Source organism: Eretmochelys imbricata, chromosome 2, assembly GCF_965152235.1.
Source record: "Eretmochelys imbricata isolate rEreImb1 chromosome 2, rEreImb1.hap1, whole genome shotgun sequence".
NCBI lineage: Eukaryota > Metazoa > Chordata > Testudines > Cheloniidae > Eretmochelys > Eretmochelys imbricata.
This window is the reverse complement of record NC_135573.1, coordinates 154,400,600-154,415,084: the sequence shown is the minus strand read 5'-3', so window position 1 is coordinate 154,415,084 and position 14,485 is coordinate 154,400,600.

The following is a 14,485-nucleotide window of genomic DNA, read 5'->3' as shown; positions in this document are numbered from 1 at the left end:
GAAAAGATGCACTGCAGTGTTCTCTACTAGTTGGAGTTTCCTAATGGATGATGATTTCATGCCCACAGGGCTGGCCTTAGGGCTGGGCAAACGGGGCCCACGCCCAGGGGGCTGTAGCCAGGAGGTTGCCACAAGGGGCTCGAGCTTCCCTGGATGGCTGTAGCCAGACTCCTCTCTTCTCCGGCCCCTCCCCTGCGCTGGGCTGGTGGGCTTCTCCCACCCCCCTGGCCTCTCCCTCACGGCTCCTCAGCCAGCCAGCTGAGGGCTCCGGCTCTGCCCCAGCCCCGGGGAGCCCAGAGCGGCACAACCGGGGCTGGTCACTGGCAGCATGGCCCACTGCTTGCTGCCCAGAGCGGAGCCGAGTCCCTCCCTGCCTGCGGCCCCGCACTGCTCGGTCTCCGGCGGGTCCAGCCAGGCTGGGGCCAGAAGGAGCGAAACTTCCACATGAGTGGTGTGGGGGTGGGGAGCTGGGAGGCAGGGGGGGCTTAAAGTGACAGTGTGCTCACTGTCTCGCAAATTTCCCTAATACACACACACAGGCTCTCACACCCACATACACACTGTCTCTCACAGTCCCCCAACACAGATTGTGTGTGTGTGTGTGTGTGTGTGTGTGTGTGTGTGTGAGACAGTCTCACACTCCTGAACATACACACTGGCTCTCACACACACACACACACTGTCTGTCTCACACAGACTGGCTCTCACACCCCATACACTCTGCCTCTCTCAGTCCCCCAACACAGATTGTCTCACACACACACAGAGTCTCACACCCCCCAACACACACTCTGTCACACAGTCCCACAACACACACACACAGGCTCTCTGTCTCTCTCTCTCATACACATACACACTCTGTCACCCACCCACACACACATACTTGTTTTATTATTGTTGTTATTACTGCTTAGTACTTCCTGTCAAAATGCTTGTGGTGAGCCAGGAGTGGCTAGGGGGCTGCAGGAGGGCCACGGGCTCTGACATGATGCAGCCCCCATGTGACAGTGCAAAGCCTGCCTTGAGCCACAGGCCAAGCGCCAGGCACCACAAGCCTCTGCAGCAGTACAGAAGTAAGTGTGGCAATACACCATATACCATGCCACCCTTACTTCTGCGCTTCTGCTTACAGTGGTCTAGGAATTTGCTAGTTGTAGCAGTTACGCATTGTGAGGTTATCTGATTAAAACATGACCATGTAGATCATTGTTGCAACCACTGTTATATATTTGCAACAAATCTTGTACAAAATGTGGCATGTATGAAAAGGTTATGGTTTGGTGAATATGTTTATGCTATTCGTATGCATGTATCATTTTTGTGTTTGAAGTTATGAGTATTGGCTCTATACCTGTATTTCAAATGTTTGCTCCTGGGGTAACACCCACAAGGTAGTTACCCAGCACATCTTAAAGGGACTAGTCAAACTAAGTGGCTCATCAAGGGAGACTTAACTCACAGTGGACCATGGGAGACACCCATCTACATTGATTGGACTTTCCTGTGGACATTCCATATGAAGTATATGTAATGGCCCAGAGGTGATGGGGTGGGAGGTGGGGGGAGGAGCCCAGGGAGCCCGTAGGAGCCAAGGGTGATAGTGGGAGGTGGAGGGTGGGCACCAAAATACAAATTTGCCAAGGGCACCATTTCCACTAAGGCCAGCCCTGCATGCCCAGATATATTGTATTGCTGCAGTCCAGCTGAAAGGTAGCAAAGGCATATAAGCTAAGGTCATGCGTTTGGGGTGGAGTCCAACTGGAGATTCATAGAAAGCGTTACCCATGGATGTGCTTTGTGAGAACTTAGGGTCAGTGAAGAAACAAGACCACTCAAACTGTGGATTAAATTGTCCAATTATGGATCTATCCTTTAACCAAAGGTGACTGCATTATGCCTGCAAACTTTCAAAATGCTTTCCTCAACTCACCATATGAAAAGGAGGGAGGGAGAAAGTACAGAAGGGAGAGAAAGGAGTGAAAACATCCCCAGAATCCAAAACCTTTCTAGAAAACTGAAGTTTTTTGTTTCCAAAAAACTTTAACAAAATGTCATGTAAATTGTAATGGAACAAAATTTTCATTCAAATTTTCTGACTGGAAAATAAAACATTTGGACAAAAATCAATATTTTCTTGCGGAATTTTTTTTCACAAAACAACATTTTCTGACAGAAAAAACTTTTGTGCAAATATTTTTGACCATCTCTAGTTGCATATGTCTGTATGGTGTCTAGCACAGTCGGGCTCTCATCTTTGATTGGGGTTCCTAAGTATTATCATAATATAAATAAATAATAAAGAGAAACATGAAGCACAGAATTTTATTCAGATTTATAAGATTTTCATTTTATTTGTAAGCTCATTTAGCTGTAGATACTTGTAATTTATCCGAGTGTTGTCTGAGAAACTGATAGTGCAGTTTGCCCATGGTTCTAATCCACCAGGAAGGAAAAAGCTGATGTTAGACATTTAAAAATGTATTTGGATTGAAAAAAATACACTTTTAGGGATTTTTTAAAATTAAATAAATGGAAGGAAAGAATATTCCAAAATGGTTCATTCTGGCCTAAAAATACAATGAATCTATGAAAGTACTTGAAATGCTTGAAAATTGAACTTTTCCTCCGGTATGTTCAATGAATTAATGCCAGCTGAGAAACAAAGCTGAGTGATTGATATTTGAGAACCAGTTATTTGCCTATAAATGTACAGTAGTTTCAGGAAATAGTTTGTTAAATATTTTTTCGAGTAATTGATTTTCTTTATGATTTAGTTTTTGTCTCTTTCCAATTTGTTGAGTATATTATTTTTACTTGTATGTGTGTTATATGTCTTTTTTACAGGGCTTAACAGGAACTTGTGCATTTTTTCTAAGGACTACAGATAAAGCAATAACTACTGCAAATATCTCTCAGGTCAGGCAAAAATCAGATAATGTTTACAGCTTGCTTAAAATTTTGGATTTGATCCTACAAACCTTTACTCACACAACTAGTCTCAATGGAGTCAGATAAAGCAGCAGGGAGTATTTGCATGAAAAGGGCTACTTGGATATGTTAGGATGTTCCTTTATGATCTGGAAAAATATTTACAGCCTAGCAGTGTTCTGATGTGAATAATTATGCAGGTAGCTATTCACAGGATTTATGATGAACATCAGCAAAGGTGTAATGACCCATTGTATGAGTAACATTCCCTTATTTTCCTAAGTGAAAATGTAAAATTCAATAGAGAAATGTTTAAGGGCCTAAATCTGCAGACTTTACTCATATGACTAATTCTTACTTGTGCAAGTAACCCAAATAAAGTAAATGGGGCTGATCACATGAGTAAGAGTTGTGAGATGAGGCCTAAGTCCAGAATCATAATCAGAGGATTAAGGAAGGATACTTGGGATTCAGGCCCAGACATCTAAGCCATGGTGAGCAAACTTTTTGGCCTGAGGGCCACATCTGGGTATAGAAATTATATGGCTGGCCATGAATGCTCACGAAATTGGGGGTTGGGGTGTGGGAGCAGGTGAGGGCTCTGGCTGGGGATGCAGGCTCTGGAGTGGGGCCAGAAATGAGGAGTTGAGGGTGCAGGAGGGGGCTCGGGGCTGGGGCAGGAGGTTGGGGTGCAAGCTCTGGGGTGGGGTTAGGGATGAAGGGTTTGGGGTGCAGGAGGGGGGGAGGGGGATCAGGGCTGGGGCAGGGGGTTGGGGTGCAGGAGGGGCTCAGGGGTGCAGGCTTTGGGTGGCGCTTACCTCAAGCAGCTTCTGGAAGCAGCAGCATGTCCTCCCTCTGGCTCCTACGTGGAGGCACGGCTAGGCGGTTCTGCGTGCTGCCCCATTTGCAGGCGCCACCCCCACAGCTCCCGGAAGCAGCGGCATGTCCCCCTCCAGCTCCTACTGCCAATGGGAGTTGCAGACCCAGCACTTGGGGCGGGGGCAGTGTGCAGAGCCCCCTGGATTCCCCTATGTGTAGCAGCCAGACAGGGGACATGCCGCTGCTTCCGAGAGCCACGTGGAGCCGGGCAAGCCCCAGACCCTGCTCCCCAGCAGGAGCTTAAGAGCTGGATTAAAAGGTCTGACACGCTGGACATGGCGTGTGGGCTGCAGTTTGCCCACCCCGGTCTAAGCAGACTCAACACAGCAGTGAGTCAGTGAGACACTAAGTTTATAGGTAGGCGAGGAGATCAATATTTTGGAATGCACTTGGAGGAAACAGTGAAGTAGACCTATCTGGGGTAGGGAGGAACAGTTGTTTTGAGAGAGATTAGGATAAATGAGTGAATGGAGTCTGAGAAAGCAGCTCCATGATGTGAGAACATGAAGTTTTGGTGTTTCCAGGCCCCATTTAATCTTTACCCACAAGTCAGAAGTACCCCAAATAGGAATAAATCATTAGAATTCAGGAATAAAGAGAGTTCTGCAGGATGTAGCTACTGAAGCTCCTGAATTTAGTTTTTCTAAAAGCCAAGAAATATACAAGAATACCAGCAAATATCTTAGATTGCCTTCACCCTAATAAAATATTATGTGATTTATAATAGTGCCATTACAGAGAAGAAGAGGGAGAGAGACATTTTCAGCAGAAATTTGAAAAAGGAGTTGAGGATGCTCAGCATAACTCAGGATTGTGTCCCTTCCCCTCCGCCCCCATCACTGATTTCAATAGAAGCACGTTTCTGGCTCTAAGGCCATCTTTCAAAACAATCATTAAACTTATGTTAACTTAAGTATTTGCTTAACTTTAAGTGCTTTTCTAAATAGGAATGGACTTAATTTTGTGCTTAAATGCTCAAGTATTTTGCTTGACCAGGGCCTAAGTTAGCACACAAGTTAGGTGAAATTGTGGCTTTGTTTCTTTAATAATTTTAAATTGTTTTTGTATTTTGTTTTTGACAATTTAAAATTAATTGATGATTTATTTTTGCTTTTAAAACAAGGTGGTGTGACTATTTACTTTAAATTGTTTAATTTACCCCTCATCTTGAATCTGGGTGCATTAAACATCTGTGCCCCAATCCTGCAAACAATTATGCATGTGTTTAAATTTAGTCACATGAGTAGGCACCCTACTAATGTGAGTAAAACTATGCATGTGTTTAAATGTTTGCAGGATCAAGTCTTGGTAACACACAAACACAAGCGTTACTAACAATTGGTTGCAAGCCTTGCTTTTCTCTACTCACTGTCAATGCAAGTTCTTTTACAGCTGCACAACCAAATTATGCAAACAACAACTTGAATAGATGCACCTTTAAAAACATTTTGAAATAGATATTCCCTAAAACTAAAAGCAAGATATAATTCAAAGCATATCCCTACCCTATACAGCAAAATACAATTAAAATATTTCAAGACCTTTGGAGGGGTTGTCATTTTCAGGAAACACTGCAATAGCTTTATAAAGGGAATCCAAACATGCCAAATTTAACATACAAAAATAAAAAAAGAGAGAGTGAGAGTCTATACTCTTCCGAACTATTGATACATTTATTTTTGTAAAAGCTGATGAATTCTTTTGCACAGCTTCTTTCCTCATTCATCACTTATGGATTAATGCCCCCCACCCATGGACTTCAGGAGTGGTTCAGCGTTGCTGCTGGAGACTCCAGGACTATGCCCATCCTTCATCTGTGACTACCAGATTTTCTGCCTTTGGCAGTAGAGCAAGTTGATGGTTTAGTTTCTCCCAACTATTTTATTTTATTTTTTATTATTTTAATTGTTACAGTGGAGTCGCATCTTACACGGGGGTTAGGTTCTAAAGTCAGCGCGTAAGGCGAAAATCATGTATAGTCAAAACTACCCTTGAAAATCCCTTAAATTGCCCATAAAGTACAGTATACTGTACATGGTTTTGTGTATACAATCCTGTACAGTAATATGTATAAATGTATAATGTATACAGTAATGTACAGCATATAATAAAGAGTACATATGCAAAATATAATTTTACAGTACTGTATTTTTAATTACAGGGGGTAATTACAGGGGGTCATCAGGGCTTCATGCCGATCCAGGAGACGGAGGTGACTGAGAGCTTGGGTGACGGAGAGCGAGTTATAGACGAAGTGGTTGGCTCTGGTTCAGCTTGAGAAGTTGTAGGCTCATCTGCTGCTGGTCGTTTTCCCTTGAAAAATATGGTGATCGGCAACTGTCGCTGTTGTCTGTTGAGCTGCTCAAACATTTCTTGATACGGTCTCAAATCGTCCGTAATTCTGCGTGTGATTTTGAGGCTTCGTTCCATAGAGAGATCGTATTCAGAAATTAAATCATTCAAGTGTTTCGCTGCTTGGAACACTTCAGCAAATTTATGAAGATTCCAACTTGCTGGCTCTTTCTGTTTGTCATCATCGTCATCTTCTGTAAACCATTTTATCTGTTCCTCTAACTCTTCGTTAGTCAAAGTTTCTCTATGGCTCTCAATTAATTCTTCAATTTCTTCCTCAAGGATGTTGACGAAGCCATCACCACTCACTTGCCTGGCCACCTGAACAATGTGTTTCACTTCTTTGTCAATGGTCGGGAAACCCTTAAAATCATTCACACATTCTTTCCATAGGTTTCGCCAACAAGCATTGACTGTTTCAGGCTTGATTGTATCCATTGCCGGTTTAATATAAGTGATGCAATCGGCAATGTTGAAGGACTTACAACACTCCATCACATTAAGATTGGGATCAGCATCCATAGTGGTACGTATCCGTGAGAACATAAGCCTCATGTATGTGGCCTTGAAATAGCGAATCACGCCTTGGTTGAGAGGTTGGAGGATGGAGATGGTATTAGGGGGGAGAAAGACGATTTCAGCGTTGTTATGTGCAAACTGGAGTGCCTCAAGGTGACCAGGAGCATTGTCTACGATCAGCAACCCTTTAAAGTCAAGTCCTTTCTCTTCAAGGTACCGCTTGACCTCTGGAATGAAACACTTGTGGAACCAATCCAGAATAATGCTGCCGTCACCCAAGCCTTTTTATTTGATTGCCAGAACACAGGCAGGAGATTTTTGTTCTTGCCTTTTAAGGCATGGGGATTTGCAACTCTGTAGAGCAAGCCCAGCTTTATTAAATGCCCAGCCACATTGCCACAAAACAACACAGTCACACGGTCTTTAGCTGCTTTGAAGCCAGGGGCTGGTCTTTCTGATTTTGAAATGTAAGTGCAGTTGGGCATTTTTTTTCCAGAGGAGCCCAGTCTCATTAGCATTAAAAACTTGTTCCGGAAGATAGCCCTTTTCTTCTATGATTTTCTTTTAATTGTTTGGGGTAGGCTTTTGCTGCCTCTTCGTTGGCAGATGCAGCTTCATAAGTAGTCTGCACATTTTTGAGGTTGAAGCAGTTCCTAAAACTGTTAAGCCAACCTTTGCTGGCTTTGAATTCCTTCTCATCAGAAGGCTGTTCCTCTTGGGCGGGTGGTTTGAACAGCGCGTAGAGGCTAAGAGCCTTTTCTCGCAACGTGTTGCCATTGATAGGTACACATTTACGGTTCATGTCTTCCAGCCATAAGTTTAATGCCTTTTCAGTCTTCACTAAAGTCTTATCACGCACCTGGCTCATCACCTGAGCAGTTATTGGAGCACTTGATGCCACGGCTTCATGAATTTCTTTCCCTCGAATCTTGATGGCATGGATGCTAGATTTATTGAGGCCATATTTACGCGCCACATTGGAGACCGACATACCGTCTCTCAATAAGTCCAGTACAGCCAGTTTTTCCTCCAGCTTTGGAACAGATCACTGTTTCTTCGGTTGAGCACCAGATGAAGTAGTTGGCTTGCGTTTAGGGGCCATGTTGTATAAAAATATGTATCTTTAAACACTAGAATCACATTCAGCGCCGCGAGATGCTCACACTATGAGAGGCATGCGGGAACTGAGACCGACTGAGGGAACAGCAGATTCACATCTCCCATCTCACGCTCACTCTGGGGCATACGCCCATTGAGTGGAATGGTGGGCAGAATCGCCCAAACTATTTATAGGTATCTTCTTCTTTTTTTTTTTTTTTTGCCGAGCGCGTATAGTTGAATTTGCGTAAGTTAAATGCGCTTATGATGCGACTCACCTGTATTAATTTCTGTTCAGTAGTGATTTATAATCTTCCTTCTTCCTCTGCCTCCTCCCCTGGATGGAGTAAAGACCAATGTGATGGTCTCAGCCACGTGGATCCGGCACTGCAGTGCCTCCCTGCTGGACTCCTCTTCCTCCACTTGGGTATGGCAGAGCTATCCTGCAAACACCAGGCTAAATCTAAGCAGTGTTCCCTGTGTGAGGCAGCTTTTACAAGATCTACAGAGGGTTTACTAAGCTCTGCCTGTTCTCAGCCAGCCGACCCTCACACTGCCAGAGCACAGAGCTTAGAGTCAGACAGGCATGTCAGGTCCCCATCCTGCCCTGAGGAACAGTGACTCCACCATGAAAAAGCCTGATCGGGAGCCTCTGAGCTTTTGGTCAGGGAATATAAGGACAAGGAAGACGCTATCCGGGCAGCTCACTGGGTAAGTCCTGCAACAGACCTGGCTGGAGGGGGAAAATGTCACTGAAAGGATCCAAGGTCTCCCCCAGATACTGAAGTGGGTCCTTGACTCCCTCAGGAACGAAGCATGGCTCCTAATCTGCTCCTCTTCCTCTCACTGTGAATCAGGAGATTCTCATTGTACTCAGGGATAAGTGCTGCAAACCCCAGAGACTCTGCGTCACAAAAAGGAAAAACAAATGTGTCCTTCCCAAGGCAGCAATTCATATTCTTAAATGAACACGTGAGGTGAAGATCAGGGGTTAAACCCCCTTTCCTTTGCCTTCCCTCCAGAAGGAGTGTTTTCTGGGGCTTTTCTCCTATACACAGGCTCTCACAGTGCACTGAATAAGGCTCACCGGCCTTTGCCCCCTGCAGTATGTCTGGGTTTGCAGAAAAGCCTGGCCCTCTTGTGCAGCCCTGCCTCAGACTGCAGCATAATTGGAACTGTGCCTGGCTGGCTCTCAACCCAAGGATCCTCTCTGTCACAGACAAGGGTTCGGGTTTAGGCAGCAGTGGAAGGGGATTTGTGCCTTGTGATCAGCCATAAACCTTTGCTCTGCCAAGGAAAAGGGCTGAGTCTGAAAGGCAGGGAAAGCTCTCTGTCTTGCTGATCACCCCATATCTGCTCCACAGGATGGCTTGACAAGCAAAAGGAGTATTTGAGGCGATGTCTGACCAGAACAGAGGCACATGCGGACTCTGTTCCCAGGGCCATCTTTACCCATATGCAAAGTACGCAGCTGTGTAGGACACCAGGAAATTTGGGGCATCACATTGCCCCAGATTTCCTGGTGCCCTACGCAGCTGCGTGCTGCTCCAGTGGCCAGCCCAATACCCCGGAGCAAGCTGAGCCGCCCAGGATAGCTGCCCCCGCCCCTGCTCCACCTCTTCCCCATGGCCCCTGCTCTGCCTGAGCCCCACCCCCACTCCACCCCTTCCCCAAAGCTCCCACACCTGCCTCTTCCCACCCCTGCTTCTCCCCAGCCCCCACTCCACCCCTTCCCTTGAGCTACATCCCGGGGGACTGCAGCAAGGGTCAGGCATGCCCTGCACTCACCGGGCGGCAGGCAGTGGATTGACCCGCCCCAGCCCGCTCGGCTCCGCCGGCTCCCAACTGCACCCCTGGTGAGTGCGGGGGGGGGCTCTGCTGCCGGCTCATGCTGGGGGGTGATTTTCTGCCTGTCCCTGAAGCCTGCTCTTGCCCCCCACCCCCGTGGCGGGGCTGCGTAGGGCCCCAAAATGTCTAGGGATAGCCCTGTCTGTTCCCACAGAGGTGCACCATCATGGGATTATAGAGGGGTAAATGAGAAATCCCTTCCTATGTTCAAAATGATCCTGATTTACTGAGTAAAGTCCTGAGCAGTACTAGGTTGTTTCTGCAGTACTTACTTGCATGCTAACCAGCCTGAGGGAACAGGCAGGCAGGCTTTCAGGATCCCAGAGATATCTAGCAAATTACTTACACAATTGAGGTATTTGGTCCATTACCCCTCCTTGGTTGGGTGGTCTTGAGGTCATGTTGAATAGCATACTACCTCTTCCCTGTAAAAAGCCAGGGGAAGTACCACAGACGCACCTCCAACCCCCTCCACAAAACTGTCCCTGCTCTTCCAAGACAGGGTGCCAGTGTTCTGCAAGGAACTCATTAATATTAATAAAACATCTTCTCTGTCAAGCATTATTAAATACACTGTGTCACGTAGATGCCTCCTTGAGAACCATCATAACATCCAAATGAGGCCATCTGATTAAAACCAAATGTTAAACTAAAACCTCATATAAAACCAAAGAAATGGTATAAGTTTGAGTAGCCTAATGTTGGTGCAGCTGTAGCTCTACAGGTGAAAGACACAGTCACATCCTCAGAAAGGGACTTCCTTCCAAAATGCCTATAGACCATCAAACTGATGCCACACTGCACAGCAATTTCAAAGCTTCAGTTAAAGATCCTTGATGTGATTTGTGATGTGCAATGGTTTCCAACTTGATGGGTACAAAGAAGCCATGTTACACTCAGGACAGCAATCAGTCATCCTAAACAGATACCTTTTGCATCCAAACTTACAGGTGAGGGACCATTTGGGGAAACATCAGTAACTTAGAGTGCACAGAGACTTCAGTCTTCGTTATCAATGCCAGCAGGGCAATCCGTTGGTCTCTACCAACACCAATGGTATCCAAGAAGGGACTCTTCCCCTGGCAGAGCGAAAAATCAGGAGCAGAAGTTTCGAAAGAAATCTAAATATATTTTCCTCCAGAACAAAAAAATTGTCAGCATGACAAAGACAAAGAGCATTTGTGAATGAGAGGTCACAGTTCCTGTATAAGACTCTTCCTTCTTATCCATCCTTTGCACCTAGAGCCTTAAGAAATAGCTGGTAGTAATCACAGCAAGGGACAGGTCACAATTTACACACTTCTACTCCATGTATAGACAACATAACAATCAGTAGCCTGTCCTGAGAAACAGACTCATTCATTACTGGGCAGCTGCTGTAAAGGATTTGTAGCTACCACTTCTTCAAAATCAAGAAGAGATTTTAATCCCAATGCTGAGAGTTGCTCAGAGGGGTCAAAACAGACGAGGATCTGGCCATAATTTTACCACGATGGTAGAGATTAGCAAAGAACCAAAACTTCATTGCATCAGTCATTTCAGGGCCGTGGTCCATTCATAGCCAATTGTTTTCAATGGCTAGGATTGCTCCTGTCTTGTGTTGGCTTCATTCCTGAGTGGATCTTTCAAAATGTGCCTGCAGAAATTCCTTCTGAAGACATGGAGCTATGCACTTGATGCAATGCAAAATTAGGTGTCATTCTCAGATCACATCCAAATGTCCTTTTGTGGGTAGGTAAGTACAAACACACTGAAAGGCAACCCGATTTTTACTCTAGACTCTTGCATACTCACTATGGGCACAAGCTTCCCAGGATGGGGAGCTTACTTGGAAGACAAATTTCCAAAGTCTCAGAGAGTGAACTAAATGGTTCACTTTGACATCTCTATCAGTGGCATGTATGAACAAGAACACCTCTCCCATTGTGGCCATATGGTATCAGAGCAATTGGCCACAGAGTCCAATATATTGACTGTGACAGTGGCCTGTATCAGCTACATCAGTAGAAGGTGCAAAAAACTATGCAGTGCGCAGTTACAATACCCTCAAGAGAAGAGAAGTCACCTACTTTCCATTAGAGGTTGGCTTATAATTGAGGCATGAATGTTTATATCCCTTCCAAAACTAGGTCAGACTTCTCTGTGGCAAAGGAAATAGTTTTCTGAGCAGAGAAGAATCTGCAATCTTTCAAGATAGTTCACATGAAGGATACAGAAAAGAAGGAAAAGGGAGAGTTAAAGTCCTTCTCCCCATCCTTACTGGCCTAGAAGGTGCTTTGGACTTGCTAAATAGCCAAGAACCACATACTGTACCTTCAGAAAAGGCCAAACCTCTTGAAACAGGAACTTCTTCATCTAGACCAGGAACATCTACACTTAACAGCCTGGGCATCAGAAGAGAAGCGTAGTTCGGCATGGATTCTCCATTAACCTCAGAATCAGTTTGGTATCCAGACAGAACCGGGATATTTCACTCACTGATCTGGTCAAATTTCCATTTCTGATGTGAGGGAAAACAGAAAGCTCTTTGGGACAGGGACTGCCTCTTTGTGCAGTGCTCAGCAAAATGGGGCCTTGGCCTCCAGATGCTGCTATACTGAAGTGAGCTGTAGCTCACGAAAGCTTATGCTCAAATATATTTGTTAGTCTCTAAGGTGCCACAAGTACTCCTTTTCTTTTTAATAATAGTCACAATTATTGATCTCAGCTGCACTAGAGTTTCTCCAGAATGGTTGGTTGGATTCCTATAACCAAGCACTGTAGAAACACGGTATCAGCCCTAGCAGTGATCTGTAGGTAGGCACATTGGACTCTTCATTTGAGTATCTTAAAATGCCACAATTAATCAGAATGACAGATTAGACAAGCCTATGATTAGCCTTTCTAGTCCCCATTACCTCCAAAAGCAGATTTTGGAATTAATTCCTGTATCTGTACAAGAACCATGTTGTTGTTGTCATGAGCAAAAGGCAGTTGTTATAGCATTCTGCCCATGGTAAGTTCTTTGCACAATTCCTGCAAAATAGTTCTCCCATCATTTTGTTCTAACCCCTGATGCTGATTTGATAGGCTGTGACATACATGAGCATTGCTAGTATGCTGTTCATCTCATTCCATCCAAAATGTCATGGCCTTAGGGCCTCAAAGTTGCTTCAGGCAAGATGTTACAATCCTGCATCAGTTGACATGCTAGGCATCGGTGAAAGTATTTGCAGAAATCTCTTGGGCATTGGAAAAGAGGTGTACGAGCCTCATCTGAGACAGAGTTGCAACATAAGTTTCCATTTCTCTGCAGAGGCATCCTTTGGTAGGAAGGTGCTACTAGTTTGGTTCCTACATAACTCCTTTGTGTACAAAGATCTTGCTTTATATGGGGAGGGGGAGAGAGTCCATTCCGGCCTGCAATTCTACTATAATAATAATTAAAACACTTCTCATCTTTCCCCTATTACGTCTTTGAATCGCTGCTTGCTACTTCCTATTAGATGAATGAGGAGAAAAGCTGTGCAACAGAATGAAAAATTTCTTACCTGATCATTTTATTTCTGTCAGCAGCTTCTCTCTGAGTTCAGTCCATCCTAGTAGTGTGGAAATGACAAGAATACTTTTTTCTGTACAGAAAGATTTAGAAATATAATTCTCTTAAGGTTTGTCATGGGATTCACTCACCACTGTGGCACCTCCTGCTGGCTATCTCGGGGATTAGCACTGCTAGCTGGTGTGCCCTCTTCTGGTGGTGCCTCGCTTGTCATTGTCACCGCCTGCAAACCTGCCTCAGTCCAAGTACAGCAGCATCCTCTTCATGACTCAACTCGTGGTATCACTGTTCCCTGCCCAGCCTCTGTAGGCTGCTTTTAACCCCTTCTCTGCCAGTGTGGAACAGATGCCCCATCACAAGTTTATTTAATACATTATATCAAGTTATTGTCTTAATGCTAATAATTGGTTGCTGGAGCACCTCTATCTTTGGAAAAACTCTTCTGGTGACTTGAGCCGAAGGGTGTGTCTTAGTCCTGGAGCTTCCAGCAATAACATTGAACTGCCTCCAAATTCCACAGTGGAGATCATGAACACATTAGTGATGAATGACGAGAGAAGCTGCTAACAGAATAATATTAGGTAAGAAATTTCTCATTCCTAGAAGTTTAGGTTATAGTCTATTTACATCCATCTTAAATGTGTCTGAAGTTCACTCGGTCACAAAACTGCAGAAGTTTCATTTAAATGCATTCTGTTAACTATTTTTTCCCCCCAAAGGAGGTGAATTTTGGAATGTTTGATTGTACTAATGGAAATATCCTTCAGGGCCTGGAAATTTTCTTGGCCCAAGTCATGGTACCAGCACTTAAATCTCAGCAGGTAAATAATCAGTATCTTTTCTTAACAAACCTCTTTTGAGTTATGTCTATTAGCTGTTTCTATCTCAGTTGTAAATCAGATGAACTAAAACAAAAGTGTCTGTCAAAGGGAACAGAGAACGATATAAAGGTCTAAATTAGGATGTGCACAGGTTCTGACATTTTTATCTGGGAGTCTGAAATTCATATTTCATATTCATTGTTCATATTTAAAAATACCACAGCTTAAAAATAGCATAATAAGGTATGATAAGGTATGATAAAGCAAGAGAATAACAGTGAGTGTGATGCTAGGGTAAGCTCGAGTAAAAAGAAGTGTCAGTTTCTCTTAGTTGCAACATAGGTAGGCCCATGATTTAATCCAGAGACGTTTACAGTTAGAGGATCTTCAGCACTTTAGCACAGCCTGCAAGCCCCAGCCTACTAGAATTTTTCTGGTTTTGTGGGTCTGTCCAGGGGTCTTGATTTGGTCTGTTGAAACTAGAAATGGGACCAAATTAAAA